The 18,667-nt window shown below is 44.3% G+C and overlaps 1 non-coding gene across 1 annotated transcript; it reads left to right on the forward strand.

Annotated features, from left to right (window-relative positions):
* Positions 1-14,489: 14,489 nt before the first annotated feature.
* On the forward strand, positions 14,490-14,596 carry LOC141597697 (small nucleolar RNA R71). Its single transcript, XR_012522917.1, has one exon. It is a non-coding gene; the product is annotated as a small nucleolar RNA R71 (small nucleolar RNA).
* The last annotated feature ends 4,071 nt before the right edge of the window (positions 14,597-18,667 follow it).

Consider the following 18,667-nt stretch of genomic DNA (forward strand, 5'->3'; position numbering starts at 1 on the left):
CGGTTCATTAGTCTAAAACTAAGAGTGGCCACCATCCCCGATTGCCGGCTCTTGGTAATCTTAAGACTACTCAAAAATTCCCATGTGATCCGGGGGTAAGTATACTCATGCATGTGAAATATTCCCCTCATACCACACCCCTCAAACAAAGTTTCCGTCTCCCTAGCAATCCCAAGGGCACACAAAGACGGATGATGAAGAAACTTAGTAGGGGTGAGGGGGCGATTTTTAAAGAGAATAAACTTACCCTTCATGGTTGGTGTGGTAAACTCGACTGTAGGAAAGTCCGGATCAGGGTATGTATCGGTCGCCGCCCGAGCAATCAATGCCTCTTGGTCCCTTGCTATGTCGGCCCTTGTTCTTCTTCCGGTCATCTTGATGATTGGAGGAGATTGGTGAAGGGTGGAGGGAGTTTGATTGAGTTTTAATGGAGTTAGGGTTAGAAAGGGGGAAAAATAATGGAGGTTTGAAGAAGGAAGAAAGAAGAAATGATTTGGGAAAGGGGAAACACGGGTTTAATTTGATGGTCTGCGTGTGCGTTTTTGCGGTTGGTGAGAACCGCAACCGGTCTGCCGGTAAAACGCACTCCCCTTTTTTCAATTCTTCAAATTCCTTTCGAAATGCTTGGTCTCGCTGCCGGCAGACAGACCATTGCCGGTCCACCGCAAAACACTCTCCTCAACTTATTTTCCCAAATACCGGTGTGTTACGCGGTGAGCGGATGCCGCCTACCCGGCAAAACACACTCCTCATCATCAATTCTTCGTGTTTTCAACATGCCAGGTGTGTTATGCCGGTGAGCGGTTCTTGTCGCCTACCGCAAAAACACACCCCTTCTTCAATTTTTCAAAAATTTGCTTGGCCTCGCTACCGGTGGGCAGGCCGGCTCCGGTCCACCGGCAAAACACAACACACAGCTATTTTTTCGTTGTGTTCTTCCAAATTGCTCAATTTTTCTTCAACTCAACTTTGAGCAATTTCATTGACCCCGGGATTCATGTTTTCCACAATTACTCCGACGCATGATGTCGGGATTTCGGGTCAACGAAAATAAAACTTGTGTTCTTCAAAAGTGACCTCCGTCACCAATCCAAATTGACAAAATACGACTCCAAATCTCTCACTACTAGTCTAGAATGCAAGTTATTTACAAAGATGCATGGGTTGCCTCCCATGTAGCGCCCTTGTTTAATGTCGTAGGCTCGACGGAGTTATGAATAACAATCAATAATTTGGAATAAAAGTGGCAATTGAGCCCACATTCTTGATAATAGGGGTTCCGGCAATGTAGTGCTTTAGCCGTTGTCCATTTACCTTGAATGTTTGGTCTCCATCGGAAACTTCAACCGACCCATAGGGAAAAGCTCGGACCACGGTGAAAGGCCCCGACCACTTTGACTTTAATTTTCCCGAAAAGAGCTTGAACCTTGAGTTAAATAGGAGAACCAAGTCCCCCTCCTTGAATTCCCTCCTTATAATAGCTTTGTCATGGAACCGCTTGGTCTTTTCCTTGTACAACCTAGAGCTCTCATAAGCTTCTTGTAATACTCCGTATTTATGGTCTTGGGGGTACTCTATCGAGTAGCCCTTACTCTGTCGAGTAAGGGTGTGTCGCAGAATAAAATAGTTTCTGACCTGTTGGGCACTCGATCGAGTAGCTGGGGCACTCGATCGAGTAGGGGGGTACTCGATCGAGTACCTTGGGTACTCGATCGAGTGTCCAGGTTTATGGGGTTTTTCTCGGGTTTTGTTAATTACGCGATTAAGGTATATAAACATATTCGTCTTTATTCTAAAACACTTTTGCCAAAACCTAAAACCTGTTTAAGAGAGAAAGCGATTGGTCCTTCTTCCTAATCGCGTTCTTGACAATTCCGGAGATCGACGGTCGGTTTGCATCGTAGTTTGTGTCGTTGGATTCCTTGCGTCAAGGGTAAGCTTCTAGCATAATTTTTGTAACGTTTTGTTGAGATTAGTGAAACCCTAATTTAGTAATTGGGGGTTTTTATGAATAAGTGATTGAATAGTAGTATTCATGTGTATATGTTAGGAGGAGAGTTCATAGAAGAGGCGTTTTGAGACATTTGAGATACCGTGCCTTGTGTGCTTTCCGGTAGGATTTCCTACTCGTATTAGTCCCATAATGGGATATTGGTGATGTCTTTGTAGTTAGTTAATTGATTTGTTGATTGTAATTGTGTTTGTGATTGTGGTTGTGTTGTTGATGGTTCTCGAGATGCGTTCTCGGCTGAGTGGGGTCACTTGCGGGAGTGATCTCACGCCCTAGTTTCGCCCTTAGTGGAACCCGCCACGAAAGGGGATGTGCACATTAATGGACGGGGTTATCGCTCGTACGATGAGCGGGGCTTAGGTGGGAACGTGCGGTCCCCACCTGGCGGCGGGTCCAGTGGACGATCGGTGATTGAGACGGTTGGGTGGATGTGTGTGTGTGTGTGGCGGTTCATTTGTCTGTTTGTCTTATTGTTGTTATCTGTTTTGATTGTGTGATTAATGCGACCCGGTGTTGTTTTGTAAACTGCGGTGATCCATTCGGGATGGTGAGCAGATATTGAGCGGTATAGAGATGATCTGGGATATTTGGGATGGCCACGACGTGACGATAGAGTCTTCCGCTCGTAGTTTAGCTTTTATTTACATTTCGATTTGAGTAGACAGTTTGGAATAATGTATCGTACTATCAGTTTGGGTTTCAAGGATTGTATTCATTCATTAAACGATTAATAATAAATGTTGTTTCTTTATCGCTGTTGTTTGATTATCATACCTCGGGCAACCGAGATGGTGATGTCTCCATACCTGAGTGGTCCTGGTAAGGCACTCGGAGTATGGGGTGTTACAAATGGTATCGAGCGACGATCCGAAACCCGTAACCAATGAACTTAATGAACGTAGAGAGTCAATTAAAATGAACCCGGGGTAAAAGTTGTAGGAGCTAGTGCAAAGGCTTGGGAGACGTCCTAAAGTCGCAAGGGGTCGCCCTACAACTTTGAACCGGTCACGTGGGGAAAATGTGTTTGAGTCATGTATGTGCTTAGTAACTTGTGCAATAAAGTGATGAAGTGTGTTGAATGTTTGGTGTTGAAATAGGAAGTTGAGCATGTGAAAGAAAATGATATGTGAACATGTTAATGAAATGATAACATGTTGGATGTTTATAATGTGGCTTTAATAGCATGATGAATTGATTTTGTTGATTAGTAGAATAGATGCGTAGCCTATTTGTTAGAATATAATGAGGTTTGATAAAGTTGGCATGTTAGTATACGAATAACATGCGGGTAGCTTGTACGTATTGGGGGTACTTGATCGAGTGAGACTGACTCGATCGGGTAGGTTTTTGGCGATTTTGAGTCCGTAAACGAGTTTTGGGGCACTCGATCGAGTAACTAGGGTACTCGATCGAGTAGAAATCACTCGATCGAGTAGCCTAGATACTCGATCGAGTGGGTTAGAGATCGAAGGTCATTTAGTTTCGGAGTTTGGGTACTCGATCGAGTACATAGTGGCACTCGATCGAGTAGCCGGTTACTCGATCGAGTGGGTTTGGATACTCGATCGAGTAGGTGCTGGGCAACGCGTGTTCGTGTTTTGAAGTTTAGTACGCGTGTTTATGTTTATCCCTTTCTTCTATAGCTTCAAGATGCCGCCCAAGAGAAATGCCTTGTACGCGAGAGCTGAGCTTATGACTACGGATGACATCGTTAAGATGTTGGAACACCAAGACGCTCTTACGGAGACCCTGAAGAGAGTGAATGAAGACAAGGATAAGAGTAAGGAGAAGGAGGTTGACCATGCTAAAGTCAGCCTCTATATCGCGAGGTTTAACCCGAAGGAGTACAAGGGGGTTGAGGAGCCTAACCACCTTGATAGTTGGCTGAGGGAGATGGAGAACATACTAGATTTAGTTCGTTGTCCTGATGAGATGAGGGTGGATCAAGCTGCATTTTATTTGAGGGAGGCCGCTGGCAAGTGGTGGGACTCAGTGAAAGTGAGTGCCAAGGAGTTATATACCAACCAGGGGTTACCTGCTATACCTTGGGAGGAGTTTCGTAGGGCTGTGAGGAAGGAGTTCGTGCCAGAACATGTGAGGAGTAAGTTGAGGGAGGAGTTCGATAAGTTTAAGATGACTATTTGAGATGTCTCGTGGTCGAGTACTACAGCGGTTCAATGAGAAATCCAGATATGCTGAGGACATGGGTTTGAGTGAGGAGAATCTTGCTTTGAGGTTTGAGAGAGGGCTAACCACGACAATTATGGATAAGTTACCCGTGGGAGTCCTTACTGATGTGAAGGAAGCATATGAGAGGGCTGGGAGAGCTGAGAGGCTAGTGGAGATGGCTAAGGAGAGGTTAGGTGGAGAGAAGAGGAAGTCGGAGAGCGAGGGTGGTGGCCAATCTAATTTCAAGAAAGGCAACCACAATCAATCTAAGGGGTTTTCTTTTGGGTCCGGGTTTAGTACTGGAGCATCCTTTGGGAGAGGTCGTGGAAGTGTGAGCAACAGCTGGGGAGTGACCTGCTTCGGTTGTGGTGGCGTAGGCCACAAGAGGCATGAGTGCACAAGTGCACCGGGATCTTTCCAGAGACCTGCGCAGAGCTTCGCGAGCAACAGACCGGCGGGATCATGGCCAAACCGTGGAGGTCGAGCTAGCAGTGGAGGCAACCGCAACGGCGGTAATTCTTATCGAAGACACCGATGAACAACAACAACAATCAAGGGTCGGGTGCTAAGCCCGACCGCATCGCCCAAGATCTTGTCCAGGAGGTGGGGCGAAGTCAAGGGCAAGTTGTTCATGATGGACAAGAAAGTGAGGAGGATGAGCACGTTATCACCAGGTACATTTCTTGTTAATGGCGTTCCTACGTTTGTTTTGTTTGATTCGGGGGCTTCTCGGTCGTTTGTGTCTTCGAGTCATGTAAAACAGTTGGGTTTGAGAGTATATGAGTCCGTTAGGGAGCAAGTTTTCATACCTTCGGGTGAGTCTGTATCGTGTGGGAGGTTGTTTAGGGATGTGTCCTTGATAGTTGGGCAAGTTGATTTCCCTGTAGACTTGCTAGAGTTTCCTTTTAATGGTTTTGAGATGATAGTTGGGATGGATTGGTTAGGAAAGTATAAAGCTAAGATAGACTGTCATCAAAAGAAAGTGTCCCTACGAGGTCCTAAGGGAGTTAGTGTGTCTTACCGTGGGTTTCTAGTCAAACCCAAAGTTAAGTTGATTGTATTTGTCGCTTTGAAGTCGTATCCGAGGAAGGGATGTCCTCTCGCTTTTGTGCCATGTGAGAGATGATCGGATAGAGAGCCCGGCAATTGAGGAGATACCAGTGGTGGGAGAGTATGCAGATGTCTTTCCGAGGAGATTCGGGGTTGCCACCGAAGAGGGAGATAGATTTCACCGTTGAGTTGAAGCCGGGGACGGGGCCAATCTCTAAGGCACCGTACCGTATGGGTCCTAAGGAGATGGAGGAGCTTAGAAAGCGATTGGATGAGTTGATAGAGAAGGGATACATTAGACCAAGTGTATCGCCTTGGGGAGCACCAGTTCTTTTCGTGAAGAAGAAGGATGGAACTTTGAGGTTATGCATAGATTACCGGAGGCGAACCGTGTGACGATAAAGAACAAGTATCCTTTGCCAAGGATAGATGACTTGTTTGATCAGTTGAGTGGTGCAACGGTCTTTTCTAAGATCGATTTGAGGTCGAGGATACCATCGGTGAAGATTAGAGATGTGGACATACCGAAGACGGCTTTCACGTCGAGGTATGGCCATTATGAGTATGTGGTGATGCCGTTTGGGTTGTCCAATGCGCGGCAAAGTGTTTATGGATTTGATGAATAGGATCTTTAGACAGTTCTTGGACCAATTCGTGGTGGTGTTTATCGATGATATCTTAGTCTACTCAAAGACTAAGGAGGAGCATGAGGAGCATCCGAGGATCGTGTGTTGCGGACGTTGAGAGATCATGAGTTGTATGCTAAGTTGTCCAAGTGTGAGTTTTGGTTGGAGAAAGTTGCTTTTCTGGGGCATGTAATCTCTAAAGATGGGGTAGTTGTGGATCCGGCGAAGATTGAGGCAGTGACAAGGTGGGAAGCAGAAGAATGTTCTTTGAGGTGAGGAGTTTCTTGGGTTTAGCTGGATACTATAGGCGGTTCGTGAAAGATTTCTCCAAGATAGCTAGACCGATGACGGCGTTGATGAGGAAAGAGAACAGGTTTCGTTGGGATGAGAGTTGTGAGAAGGCGTTCCAAACATTAAAGGAGCGTTTGACCACAGCTCCTGTCCTAGCATTGCCTGAAGGAAGCGAGAATTTCGAGGTTTATACAGATGCCTCGAAGAATGGGTTGGGGTGTGTGTTGATGCAGAATGGTAAAGTGATCGCCTATGCCTCTAGGCGCGTTGAAGCCTTATGAGGAGAATTACCCTACTCATGACCGGAGTTGGGTGCGGTGGTGTTTGCTCTCAAGATTTGGAGGCACTACCTTTATGGAGCAATTTTTAAGGTATTTTCTGATCACAAGAGTCTCAAGTACATCTTCACGCAGAAGGAGTTGAACATGAGACAGAGGAGGTGGATGGAGTTGATTGGTGATTACGACATGGAAATCATCTACCATGAAGGAAAGGCCAACGTTGTAGCTGATGCCTTGAGTAGGAAGAGTGTACATTCCTTGTGTACAGCTCTATCTTTGATGAGACTGAGGGATGAGGTAGCGAGCTTTGGGATTCACATGTTGCAGAAAGGAGAGGCTATGGGTGATATGACAGTACACATGGAGTTTTATGATGATATTCGAGGTAAACAGGCTTTGGATCCTAAGTTAGTGGAGTGGAAAGCTGGAGTAGAGAAAGGGACGGTGTCCCGGTTTTCCATCCATACAGATGGTAGTTTGAGGTTTGATGGTAGGTGGTGTGTTCCTAATGACGAGGAGTTGAAAAGGACAATCATGACGGAAGCGCATTGCACACCATATTCAGTTCATCCGGGTGGAGACAAGCTTTACAAAGATTTGAAGAAAACGTTTTGGTGGCCTGGGATGAAGAAAGAGACAGCTGAGTTTGTGTCCCGTTGTTTGACATGCCAGAGAGTTAAAGGGGAACAGAGAAGACCACAAGGTAAGGTTCGGTCCTTGGAGGTGCACGAGTGGAAGTGGGAATCCATTTCCATGGATTTCATTGTGGGTTTACCTAAGAGTCAACAAGGTAACAATATGATTTGGGTGATAGTAGATCGTCGACCAAGTCAGCTCACTTTGTTCCAATGAAAGATACATGGACTAAGGCACAATTGGCTATGGCCTATCGAAAGAACGTGCTTAAGTTACATGGAGTCCCTAAGGACATAGTGTCTGACAGAGATGCGAGGTTTATATCAAGGTTTTGGAAGGAGTTGCAGGAATCGTTGGGGACAGCTTTGAAGATGAGTACTGAGCATTTCATCCTCGCGACAGATGGGCGACCGAGAGAACAATCAAGACTCGGAGGATATGTTGAGAGCGTGTGTGATGGATTTGGCGGTAGCGGGAGCAGAGGTTAGACTTGATAGAGTTTTCTTACAATAACAGCTATCACACTAGTATTGGTATGGCACCGTTTGAGGCTTTGTATGGGAGGAGATGTAGGAGTCCAATCTGTTGGGACGACAGTGCTGAGGCATTGGTTTTAGGACCAGAGATGGTACATGAGATGGTGGAACAGATTAAGATGATCAGGGAACGGATGAGAGCGGCTCGGGATCGATTGGAAGAGTTATGCATATCTACATCGTCGGGACATAGAGTTTCAAGTTGGGGACAAGGTTCTTCTGAAAGTGTCTCCTATGCGCGGAGTTATGAGATTTGGGAAGAAAGGCAAGCTAAGTCAGAAGTTTATAGGGCCTTATGAGATCTTAGAGAGCGAGTTGGGAAGTGGCTTATCGTTTGGCGTTACTGTTACGCTTTGGAGAGAGTACATAATGTGTTTCATGTATCGCATTTGCGAAGTATGTGAGTGACCCGTCACATGTGTTGGAGGCAGAGAGCTTAGAGCTGGATGAGTCTTTATCGTACCTTGAGGTGCCTAAGCAGATCCTAGACCGAAAAGTTAGAAAGACCAGGAGTGGTGAGACAGTGTTGCTTAAGATCCTTTGGTCTAACCATGAGACTGAGGAAGCTACATGGGAGGCGGAGGATATCATGAAAGAGCGTTACCCTTTCCTTTTTGATCAGGTATGTATGGTTACGGGGACGTAACCTTGTTTCTTTTAGGGGGGTAGGAGATGATCGCGAGAGTTTTTGAGGGTTTTCACACCCCTTGTATATGTTGTGTCGGTATGTTGTCGGTATAAGTTGGGTTAGGTAGCATGTTTTACGTTGTGTTTATTTTGACCTTCGAGTCGGGAAGCTTATGGGAGTACCTTTGTTTTGGTAGTGGTTTGAACTTCGGGACGAAGTTCCTTTTAAATAAGGGAAGACCGTAATACTCCGTATTTATGGTCTTGGGGTACTCTATCGAGTAGCCCTTACTCTGTCGAGTAAGGGTGTGTCGCAGAATAAAATAGTTTCTGACCTGTTGGGCACTCGATCGAGTAGCTGGGGCACTCGATCGAGTAGGGGGGTACTCGATCGAGTACCTTGGGTACTCGATCGAGTGTCCGGTTTATCGGGGGTTTTTCTCGGGTTTTGTTAATTACGCGATTAAGGTATATAAACATATTCGTCTTTATTCTAAAACACTTTTGCCAAAACCTAAAACCTGTTTAAGAGAGAAAGCAGTTGGTCCTTCTTCCTAATCGCGTTCTTGACAATTCCGGAGATCGACGGTCGGTTTGCATCGTAGTTTGTGTCGTTGGATTCCTTGCGTCAAGGGTAAGCTTCTAGCATAATTTTTGTAACGTTTTGTTGAGATTAGTGAAACCCTAATTTAGTAATTGGGGGTTTTTATGAATAAGTGATTGAATAGTAGTATTCATGTGTATATGTTAGGAGGAGAGTTCATAGAAGAGGCGTTTTGAGGCATTTGTAGATACCGCAAATGCCTTGTGTGCTTTCCGGGTAGGATTTCTACTCGTATTAGTCCCATAATGGGATATTGGTGATGTCTTTGTAGTTAGTTAATTGATTTGTTGATTGTAATTGTGTTTGTGATTGTGGTTGTGTTGTTGATGGTTCTCGAGATGCGTTCTCGGCTGAGTGGGGTCACTTGCGGGAGTGATCTCACGCCCTAGTTTCGCCCTTAGTGGAACCCGCCACGAAAGGGGATGTGCACATTAATGGACAGGGTTATCGCTCGTACGATGAGCGGGGCTTAGGTGGGAACGGCTGCGGTCCCCCATCGGCGGTGGTCGGTCCAGGTGGACGGTCGATGATTGAGACGGTTGGGTGGATGTGTGTGTGTGTGTGGCGTTCAAATTGTCTGCATTTGTCTTATTGTTGTTATCTGTTTTGATTGTGTGATTAGTACCGACCCGGTGTTGTTTTGTAAACTGCGGTGATCCATTCGGGGATGGTGAGCAGATATTGAGCAGGTATAGAGATGATACGGGATAGCTGGGATGGCCACGACGTGACGATAGAGTCTTCCGTTGTAGTTTAGCTTTTATTTACATTTCAGTTTGAGTAGACAGTTTGGAATAATGTATCGTACTATCAGTTTGGGTTTCAAGGATTGTATTCATTCATTAAACGATTAATAATAAATGTTGTTTCTTTATCGCTGTTGTTTGATTATCATACCTCGGGCAACCGAGATGGTGATGTCTCCATACCTGAGTGGTCCTGGTAAGGCACTCGGAGTATGGGGGTGTTACACTTCTAGTCGGAATTCTTCAAGCTCATTGAGGTCAAGTAGCCGCTTCTCCCCGGCGCTCTTTAGGTCAAAGTTTAGAAGACGGATGGCCCAATGTGCCTTATGCTCCAACTCAACCGGTAAATGACAAGGCTTACCGTACACCAACCGGAACGGTGAAGTTCCTATTGGTGTTTTAAAGGCGGTCCGGTAAGCCCACAATGCATCGTTGAGCTTGGTAGACCAATCTTTCCTTGACCGGTTCACGGTCTTTTCGAGGATCATCTTGATTTCACGGTTAGAAATTTCGGCTTGGCCGTTGGCTTGTGGGTGATAGGCAAGGCTCCGCCTATGTTGCACCCCGTGCTTCTTGAGTAAAGCATCAAGAGTCCTCTCCCGGAAATGGGTTCCACGGTCACTTATCACAATTCGTGGGACTCCAAACCGGGGGAAGATGATTGTCTCCATGAGCTTGGTCACGGATTTTGCGTCACAAGTCTTTGTTGGAATTGCTTCAACCCATTTACTCACGTAGTCCACCGCAACAAGAATATACTCATTCCCATTTGATGAGGGAAAAGGGCCTTGATAGTCAATGCCCCATACATCGAATACCTCCACCTCAAGTATGTAGTTCATTGGCATTTCATGCCTCTTTGAAATGTTACCACTTCTTTGACACTTGTCACACTTCTTGACGTAGGTGGCCACATCGTGAAATAGGGAAGGCCAAAAGAATCCACATTGGAGCACCCTCGCGGCGGTCTTTCGTGAACTACCATGCCCTCCACTTGGCATGTCATGGCAATGAGAGATTATGGGTTGGACTTCTTCATTGGGGATGCATCTTCTAATTATCCCGTCGGCACAAGCTTTGTAGAGACACGGTTCTTCCCAAAAATATTGCTTAAGGTCATGGAAGAATTTCTTTCTCTTATGGGAATCATAACCGTGTGGGATGACCCCGGATACCAAATAATTTACATAGTCCGCGTACCACGGGGTATCCATCAAAGCTAGTGCGAATAGTTGATCATCCGGTAATGTGTCATCAATTGGCAATCCATCCTTATCCTTGACATGGAGTAGCCGAGAAAGATGATCGGCTACCACATTTTCTACACCTTTCTTGTCTCTAATCTCGATATCGAACTCTTGCAACAATAGTATCCACCGAATCAAGCGGGGCTTTGACTCCTTCTTAATTAGCAAGTGTCTCAACGCCGTGTGATCGGTGTGCACAATAACCTTAGAGCCCACCAAATAAGAACGGAACTTGTTCATGGCATATATGACCGCCAAAAGCTCCTTTTCGGTGGTAGTGTAATGTGATTGAGCTTCATCCAAAGTCTTGCTTGCATAATATATGGCATGGAGTTTACCATTCTTCTTTTGTCCTAGCACCGCTCCCACCGCCACATCACTAGCATCGCACATCAACTCAAAAGGTTCTCCCCAAGTGGGAGGTTGCATGATTGGAGCGGTGATGAGAGCTTCCTTCAACCTATTGAATGCATCCAAACACTCATTAGTAAATTCAAATGGCACATCTTTTCCAAGCAACAAAGTTAAAGGTCGGGCAATCAAAGAAAAATCCTTAATGAATCTCCGGTAAAAACCGGCATGCCCAAGAAAACTCCTAATTCCTTTAACATTAGTGGGAGGGGGTAGAGTTTTGATCACTTCAATCTTGGCTTGATCAACTTCCAAGCCCTTACTTGACACTACATGACCCAAAACAACCCCGGATGTCACCATGAAGTGACATTTCTCCCAATTCAAGACTAGACCACTCTCTTGACATCTTTTCAAGACCTTACCCAAATTAGCTAGACATCCATCAAATGAGGTGCCTACGACCGAGAAGTCGTCCATAAACACCTCCATGATGTTCTCAACATACTCGGAAAATATAGCTAACATGCATCTTTGAAATGTAGCCGGCGCATTGCAAAGCCCAAAGGGCATGCGCCTATAAGCAAAGGTGCCGAATGGGCACGTGAATGTGGTCTTTTCTTGGTCATTAGGGTGAATCGGGATTTGGAAAAATCCCGAAAACCCGTCAAGGTAGCAAAAATGAGAATGTTGGGCAAGTCTTTCCAACATTTGGTCAAGGAAAGGGAGGGGGAAATGGTCTTTCCTAGTTGCCTTGTTTAGGCGCCTATAGTCTATGCACATTCTCCACCCGGTTGTGACTCTTGTTGGAATTAGTTCATTCTTATCATTGGTGACTACCGTGACCCCGCCTTCTTCTTAAGACAACATGCACCGGGCTCACCCATGCACTATCGGAGATAGGGTATATTATGCTTGCATCATAGAGCTTCAACACCTCCTTCCTAACCACTTCTTTCATAGCGGGGTTAAGGCGGCGTTGAGGCTCAATGGAAGATGCACTCTCATCCTCCAAATGAATGCGATGGGTGCAAAAAGAAGGGCTAATCCCCTTGATATCATCAATTGAGTACCCAATGACATCCTTGTATTTTCTCACAACATCAAGCAATTTTTGAAGTTCGGTGTCATTGAGTGCACTATTGACAATAATAGGGTAAGTATCATTAGGGCCAAGGAAAGCATGTTTAAGAGTAGAGGGAAGAGGTTTCAACTCCACTTGAGGAGGCGTGGATCTCTCCTCTTTCTTATCATCTCTTCTCAAACTTTCAAATTCTTTTTCGGGGTCTTCTTCAATTGTTGCTTCCATAGCTAAAGCATACTCCCGGTGCTCCTTGCAATCCTTTACCTTGCCCTCAAGGAACCCTTGCAAACCCTTGTCTTCATCAAATTTCTTCATATCAACCCACTCTTCTACCACATCAATCATATAACAAGACTTTTCTTCCGAAGGCTCTTTCATAGCCTTGTTCAAGGAGAATTCAACCTTTTCTTCACCCACTTGCAAAGAAAGCTTCCCATTCTTCACATCAATCATGGCACCCCCGTAGCAAGGCAAGGGCGCCCCAATATGATGGGAATATTTGAGTCTTCGGGGATGTCCATTACATAGAAATCACATGGAAATGCAAGTTTCCCCACCTTGAGTGGGACATCCTCCACAAGACCAATAGGGTATCTTACCGACCTATCCGCAAGTTGGAGAGAAACTCTTGTCGGTGAAAGCTCATAACCCTTCAACTTCTTGAAAATTTTGAGGGGCATAAGACTAATGCTTGCCCCCAAATCACACAAAGCTCTCTCAATGTGCACGGTCCCAATCTTACAAGGTATGGAAAAACTCCCCGGGTCTTCAAGCTTTTGAGGAGCTTCATTCATGAGAATTGCACTACACTCTTTGGATAAGCTCACCGTAGTTGTTGGGCTCAAAGAGTTTTTGTTTGAGATAAGCTCCTTCAAGAACTTGCCATAGCTTGGAATCTCCTTTACGGCATCAATGAAAGGCATGGTAATGTTGATACCCTTCATCATGTCCATGAACTTCCCATACTTTTGTTCAAGTTTGGCTCTTGCCAACCTTTGTGGAAAGGGAACCGGTGGTACATAAGTTCTTACCACTTGTTGTTGAGGCTCTTCAACCACCCTTGTTGGTTCATCAATCACTCTTGGAGTTTCCACCACAATTTCCACAAGCTCATCTTTTCCCTCCTTTTCTTCAATCACCTTAGGAGGTTCAACCACAACTTGAGGTTCAATGACATTACCCGGTCTACTACTCTTCCTTTTCTTGACAAATTCCCGGTCTTCCAAATCTCTACCACTCCTCAAGTGAATAGCGTTCATGGTTTTCGGATTTTCCTCGGTTTACCCGGAATTTACCTTAGGAGGCTTGTAGTTGGCTCATTTGGGTAGCCAATTGGGAGATTTGGTTGTCCGTCATCCGTTGAGAAGCTTGCATTTGGGTCCTAAGTTGGTTGATGGATGAGGTTGTCTCGTCATGTTTTTGAGTGGAATGGTTGATGAATTGTGTTTGAGTATTGACAAGTTGGTTTTGGGAAGTCATCAATTGTTCCATCATGAGTTCCAAGCTTGACTTTGGTTGGGTGTTTTGTTGGAAAGGTTGAGTGGTTTGTTGGAAAGGTGGAGTGGTTTGTTGGAAAGGTGGGTTGGTTGGTGGGTTGAGTGGTTGAAATTGTTGTTGTCTTGGTTGGAAGGTTCTCCCTTGGAAACCCGGTGGACCTTGATTGAATGTCGTGTTTTGTTTTTGAGTTTGGAAGTTTGGTTGTTGTGACTTTTGTTGGAAGGTTGGGTTTTGGACATTTTGAGAGCCATAAGAGAAGTTTGGGTGGGCTCTCAATCCGGGGTGATATTGGTTGTTGTTAAATGCTTGCTTGGCCGGACTAGACTCCCATATCCCGTTCACTTGCTCCATACAACTTCCATCTCCAACCACCAAGGGACACTCATTGGGTGGGTGTCCTTGGTCTCCACAAAGCTCACAACTATAGACTTGGTTCCTCATAGAAGAATTGCTAGATGTCTTGCTTGAGCTCATCAAGGCTACTTGTTGCTTAAGCTCTTCTATCATCTCTTTCACTTCCACATTGTTGGCCGACTCGACCGTTGACTTCCCCTTCCTCTTGTGCCTATCATTGTTCCAATGAAAGGTACGAGAAGCCATTTCTTCAATAAGCTCTTTCGCCGTCTTGTGGTCTATCTTATCCAAAGCTCCCTTCCCCGAGCCGGAATCAAGGTTCATCTTCATATCATTGTTTAACCCTTCATAGAAATTGTTGATGAGCTCATCATCTCCAATACCGTGGTGAGGACATAGCCTTTGGAGGCCCTTGTACCTCTCCCATGCTTCATAAAGGGTCTCATCTTCTTGTTGGGTGAACCCTTGGAGCTCACTCTTGATTCTTGCGGTTCGTTGGGGTGGGAAATACTTGTTGAGAAAAGCCTTAGAGACATCATCCCAAGTCCGAAGAGAGTCGGGTTCACAACTTTTAAGCCACTCCTTGGCACTTCCCCTCAAAGAGTAAGGGAAAAGCCTAAGGCGTACGGCATCCTCCGTCACTCCATTGGCCTTGAACATGTCACAACTATCCAAGAACTCGTTAAGATGCTCGTTGGGGTTTTCGGTGGCTCCCCCTCCGAATTGGTTCCCTTGGACTAGTTGTAGCAAGGTGGCTTTCACATCAAAATTGTTGGCTTGAATAGGTGGCTTCACAATACTCGGATTCACCACCTTTTTCGGAGCCAAGTTATCTCTCATAGGAACCGCGGCCATTGTTACTTCCGTTTCCGGTGTTGCAAAAGGATTTTCGAAAGTTTCAAAGACCCGTGGTTCTCCTTGAAGGTTCTCAATTACTGGATTTTCTTGAGGAATCGGTGTTTCTATAAGCCCTCTTCTACGAAGTGAATTTAGTCTTCTTGCGGTTGCTTCGATCTCGTGGTCAATCGGACGTATTGGATGACCTCTTCGAGTTCTCCTTCTCATGCAAAAAGTCCTACACACTCAAGAGAGGGATTAGTAACAAAGGACTTAGTCTAAACAAGAATGAAAACAATTAATATCTAGCCGAACTCCCCGGCAACGGCGCCAAAAACTTGATGGTAGTCAAGCTATACCTCGCAAGTGCACGATTTTATCGTTGTACACTATTAAGGGTCGATCCCACAAGGAGTTGAAAAGATTACTAATTGTTCTAATCCGATCGTTTAGCTAAGTCGAAAATAAAAGATGATGGTTGATATACTAATGCTACCTAAAATGAAATGAGATGCGATCTAAACAAAAGCAAGATAAATGTGCAACAACGAAAGATAAGTTGTAATTCAAATGATTAAAAGGCCTAGGACTCGGTTCTTCCCAAACTATTCGCAATTCCACATGGTTAAATTTCTAGGCTAATCACAAAGGTAGTTAGGTGAGGAGGTGACGGCTCTAACCGCCTAAGACCCCCTCTCGGGTTCGAAATAGGACACTAGCACTACCCACCAACCCCCCTCTCGGGTTCGAAGGTCGGAATCCCTAACTCAATACCCCACTACCCCAAAAACATGCATTTTCCCGAGATAGTCCGATATTCGCTAAGGTCATTAAGCCCCATCAATACCCGGGTCATCCCACTCCCTCTCTCGAGGGTCGATTTCAAACACTAATTTAGAGGTGTCCTACCCGGTTCTCCTTTCGGTCTCAACCGAGGTCAACAATAGGGTCAAGTCTCGGGTACCCAAATCACAACCTAACCAACTCTCGTTGGTGGTCAAGGGTCGTAAGTCAACACTACCCAAGAGTCAACCCATAAACCAAGTCATCCCTCTAAACTACCCTCACCAATTTCCCCAAATAATTAGCCTTTATGAAATTCAATTAATGAAATTACTCATGTCGGGTCAAACCGAGCCCTAGTGGAAGACTACTCACTAATCATGGTTCTAATTGCAAAATTAACAATAAAGATGGAAACTTTGGTCACAAACATGGTGAGAAGATGAAATTCACTACTAAACATGCAACAATCTAACAATGGGTGTAAGGAAGGATGATTTAATCTAACAATGAGAGTGATTAAAACCTAAAGACACAATCTTTAACCAAATCAACTCAAAGATTAAGTCTTTGAGGACAACTACCCAAGGATGAACAAAAGGAAGAGGAACAAAGGAAAGATGAACAATGAAAAGATGAGCAATGATGGAATTAACAATAACAAACAAACAACAACAACAATTTTAACATAAACAATCAAACAAACATAAAAGATGAACAAAATGTAAACAATTGAAAATAGGGAGAGAAATAATACCAACAAAATAGTGAAAGAGGAATTTGGATAGAAATAATAAAGAAGGAAATCCTTCAATCTTCTTACAAACCCAAATTCAATCACTAATTGATTGAAGAACTTCTCTAATTAAAGAAAGATTAACAAAGAGATTAAGAAAGTTTAAAGCTTGAAAGGGTAAAATTTCTGGATCTAGGGTTGTGTGTTTAAAGGGGTTTAAGAGGGGGTATTTATAGGCTTGTACAAGATTAGGAAGAAAAGAGGAAGAAAAGCCCAAATCTCGTGCTGCTGCGTTTTGCCGGTCCACCGGCAATGCGGTGCTCCTACCTAAGCAAAACCGTGCAAAGAATTAAAACAAGCGGCATCTGTGTTTTGCCGGTGGGCCGGTTGCCGGCCTGCCGGCAAAACACCTTCTTCAGGACTTTGGGTGTGTGAAATGCCGGTTGACCGGCTGCCGGTGCTCCTACCGGCAGCGAGGCCAAGCTTGTTTTTAACCAAATTCTTCAATTAATTCCATCTTTGTGCTTCACCGGTGGGCTGGCTCTTGGCCTCAAGCAAAGCACATTCCTCAACTTTTCTTCAAAATCCAAAGTAATTCTCTGGGGTGTGTTTTGCCGGTGGCTAGACCCGTGCCGGTCTGCTTAAGCAAAACACCTTCTTCAGCATTTCTTCACCTCTTCTTCATGTAAAGGCAATGGGGTGCCTTTCTTGCCCCGAATTCTCCATGCTTGGGTCGTTTCCTACAAAAGGATGCACACGGTAACAAGTACGGGTATTGGGCACAAAACGCAAGGAAAAACACCCGAAACCGACTCGATATGAGTCGGTATGCATAAAAGAAAGAGGGAATTAGAGGTAAATTAATCGTATATCATACATCAATGGATGTACAGAAAAACAAAGTTGGCGAGTTATGGTCAGAGTTGTTTACTTGTGTGGCACTTGTTGAACAGAGTCCTAGGCATTGTGATGAGTTGCTTGGGATTTTGCGTGAGTTCAAGGAAAGGGTAAAATTACCCCCGATGAAAGTGGAAATCTTGGTATTGCAAAGGTAAAGGACAAGAATCTTTGAAATTGGGATGCTTTTAGGAACAAACATTCCTAGTAAGATTAAGGTTTTGCCTCCAAGGCAATGCAAAAACAAAGGCTCGGGAAAAGGCCGATCTCACAAAGAGAACGAGTGGGGAAGTGACGAAGAAAGCGCTAAGAAAATGCGGGGCTGTGGGGAGATGGCGAACCACGACAAAGAGGAATTGTGACCGAAGGACAACCGACAATGAGTAGAGTAATTTTTTATTTTACCTTAATTAAAAATTCGGGAATTTTATTTTATTTGATAGATATTGGACATTTGCCTTATTGAATAATTCGGGAATTTTTATTTTATTTGATAGATGTTGGACATTTGCCTTATTGAACATTTGCCTTATTGAATAATTCGGGAATTTTTACGAATGAATGTAACACTTATAGAATGTAAAGCCTGAGTGTTTCTGTCACCATTATTTCGTGCACATACAACGGTATTTCATGCACATACACATGTATTTCATGCATGTGGAACAGTTTTTCATGCACACATTATGCGAGTATCAAGGAACCTTACCGCGATTAATTTGATCTACCACTACATCCTTCTTTGCTACCACATCCCCAACCGTCAAAGTTAATAATAAAATTCCAAATTCTAAATTAAAATGCAACATTTTAAAAGTTCACTTGAGATTACTTTAAGATTTGACCTTGGACACATGAGTTACATATTTCATGCATGCGCACTGTTATTTCATGCATGTGGAACAGTTTTTAATGCATTTACGATGTTTTCAGATTTCATTACAGCCTTTTCGTTACCCAAATTTGAAAATTGTCTCTCGTTTTCGTTAACTCGTGACATGTTCGTTTTCCAATTTCGAAAATTGTCTCTCGTTTTCGTTGCCTCGTGACATGTTCGTTATCCAAATTTGAAAATTGTCTCTCGTTTTCGTTGCCTCGTGACATGTTCGTTATCCAATTTTGAAAATTGTTTCTCGTTTTCGTTGCCCCGTAACATGTTTTTAGAATTAGTCCAGAAACATGACTTCATGTCTTACACGCCTTACATATTCCAAAATCTAATATGTACTCTCAAGACTTAGTGTACTACATATTCTAGAATAAACTCCACAAGAATCTAATATTCCAGGGTCTACTCCTTTTGT

The sequence above is a fragment of the Silene latifolia genome, chromosome 8, assembly GCF_048544455.1.
Source record: "Silene latifolia isolate original U9 population chromosome 8, ASM4854445v1, whole genome shotgun sequence".
In the NCBI taxonomy this organism is placed as follows: Eukaryota; Viridiplantae; Streptophyta; class Magnoliopsida; order Caryophyllales; family Caryophyllaceae; genus Silene; species Silene latifolia.